The following is a 2,952-nucleotide window of genomic DNA, read 5'->3' as shown; positions in this document are numbered from 1 at the left end:
GGTCACTGAGAGCCAGGGTAGTGTAGTGGTTTGAGAGGTGGACTTAGACCTGGAAGATCCAGGTTCAAATCCCCCCTTAGTCATGAAGCTTCCTGGGTGACCTTGGGCCAGTCGCTTTCTCTCAGCCTCACCTACCTCACAGGGATGTTGTGAGAACAAAAGGAGGAGAGCAGCTATGGACATCGCTCTGAGCTGTTCGGAGGAAGGGCGGTATAAAAATGTGAAAAATAAATCCCCAAAATTTATTTAGATTGTAAGCTTGCATGCAGGGACATGCCATTGTTAATTTGATACATGTACAGTCCCTTGTTTCTCGGATACTTAATAATAATATTGATCGATTATTACCCCAATGTCTTGGGTGTGACCAGAGAGGAGAGTTTGGGAATGTAGAGATCTATTATTTTACAATTGGTTGGCAAGACGCACCAGTGAGGGGTCAATGGAAGTTTCAGAGCATTACTGTTGCTTTGGGGGAACGGATGATTCTTCAAAGATGAGCACTGCTTGTTTTTTCCGGGTCTGCTCCCCCACGGACAAGCTTTGTATTTTTAAACAAACCGATATTACTCAAACACCCTCAAGTTTATTGTCATCTCTGCTTCCGTGAAAACTGGCTCTGTTCCAAGCGGCTTGGAAGAGCAAAGATGAAAAGCAAAGGGAAGGCATCGAATCTATGATGGTGGTCACTGGGGCCCTGTTCTCCAGTGGCTGAGAAATCAACATAAGAACATAAGAACAGCCCCACTGGATCAGGCCATAGGCCCATCTAGTCCAGCTTCCTGTATCTCACAGCAGCCCACCAAATGCCCCAGGGAGCACACCAGATAACAAGAGACCTCATCCTGGTGCCCTCCCTTGAATCTGGCATTCTGACATAGCCCATTTCTAAAATCAGGAGGTTGCACATACACATCATGGCTTGTACCCCGTAATGGATTTTTCCTCCAGAAACTTGTCCAATCCCCTTTTAAAGGCGTCCAGGCCAGATGCCGTCACCACATCCTGTGGCAAGGAGTTCCACAGACCAACCACACGCTGAGTAAAGAAATATTTTCTCTTGTCTGTTCTAACTCTCCCAACACTCAATTTGAGTGGATGTCCCCTGGTTCTGGTGTTATGTGAGAGTGTAAAGAGCATCTCCCTATCCACTCGGTCCATCCCCTGCATAATTTTGTATGTCTCATTGTGTCTCAACCTCCTCATTGTGTCTCAGTCTCCTCATTGTGTCTCATTTCAGCAGATCTCCATGTTTGTGAGCTTCAGACACGGCCACAGCACTAGGTGAGCCCCGTGCAACGAATTCAACATTTCCCCCTTGTTACCTCCAGCTGTCTGATTCCATTACTGCACCTCCTATCTCAGCCTCAGGGGGTGGCAGTTTCTATTGAGGGGGAGTTTGGAATTCCTAGGTTATGGTGCCTGGAGAATGAATACCTGGACAAATGCAACATCACTGACCGACAACCCACAAGTCCACCCTGTCGCACTTATCGTCCACTTTTATTTGCATACCACTTTCCCGTACGCCAGGGGTCTTTAAACTTTTCGGCCGAAGGGCCGCTTCAAATATCTGGCATGGTGATGAGGGCCAGGAAAAAAAAATTAAATATAAAATTTAAATAAATACATTAGAGATGGAACTTAGATGAATGAATGGGCTCAAATGTCCAGGACTTCTCCAAGCACCAACACTAAGCACACACACTTAAATGGACCCCCATTCCCCCACCCCACAAGCACAGCTCTGGTTGTGTTCGGTCAGCTGGGCCAGAGGCTCTCAGGGGATCTAAGGCTGGCTGCGGGCTGGATAGAGGCTCTCTGCGGGCCGCATCTGGCCCCCGGAGACGGGTTTGGAGACCCCTGCCACATGCAAATATGCCCAAAGCCAAATCCAGTCCATCAAATGACAAAATGAGAAATCTAGATGCTCCACCTTAATAGAGATGACAATTAAAACACACACACAAGTCATTTCTCACTGGTTCACGTTGACCGGCTACCCAAAATAGTCATCATACCAACAGCTTTGCAAAATATGGGGTCTGGAAAAATCACCAGAACTCAAATCATTTCCAAACTCTGGCAGGGTTTCAAAACAGGCTGGTTCACATCACCAAATCCCAAAACCATTCATAACATCAAAAGAACACTACAGAGGAGCCATCCTAAGACAGGAGTACCGGTATGCGTTGCTTAATACTGGGGATGTGTTCTTCAAAATGCATTGGTAACCATCGTTGTTGTGTGGCCATACTTACAGTGCTATAGCCCAGAGGTGCCCAAACCCTGGCCCTGGGGCCACTTGCAGCCCTTGAGAGGACTCTTAATGTGGCCCTCAGGGAGCCCCCAGTCTTCAATGAGCCTCTGGTCCTCTGGAAACTTGCTGGAGTCCGCACTGGCCCGACGCAACTGCTCTCAGCATGAGGGCAACTGTTTGACCTCTCACGTGAGCTGTGGGATGAGGGCTCCCTCCACTGCTTGCTGTTTCACATCTGTGATGCAGTAGTGGCAGCAAAGGAAAGGCCAGCCTTGTTTTGTGCAAGGCCTTTTATAGGCCTTTAGCTATTGCAAGACCTTCATTCATTCATATAAGTTCATCTTTAATATATTCTTTTATGTAAACTTATGTAAATTTATTCAAATTTTAAATGTAAATTAATTCTTTCCCCCCCCCGGCCCCCGAGACAGTGTCAGAGAGATGAAGTGGCCCTCCAGCCAAAAACTAGCCTACTACACACCAAAGCGATATGGCAGTGGTTCTCAAACATTTTGGCACCTGGACCCACTTTTTAGAATGACAATTGGTCGGGACTCACTGTAACTGATGACATGGCCAAAAGTGACATCATCAAGCAAAAAAAGTTTAACACCCCCATATAACAATATCAGATCAAATTAAGTATGTTAGTAAGTCAATAAAGTTTACAATAAGTTTTACTTTTGTTAATT

The sequence above is a fragment of the Tiliqua scincoides genome, chromosome 13 (genome assembly GCF_035046505.1).
Source record: "Tiliqua scincoides isolate rTilSci1 chromosome 13, rTilSci1.hap2, whole genome shotgun sequence".
Taxonomy (NCBI): domain Eukaryota; kingdom Metazoa; phylum Chordata; class Lepidosauria; order Squamata; family Scincidae; genus Tiliqua; species Tiliqua scincoides.
This window is presented reverse-complemented; position numbering follows the sequence as displayed.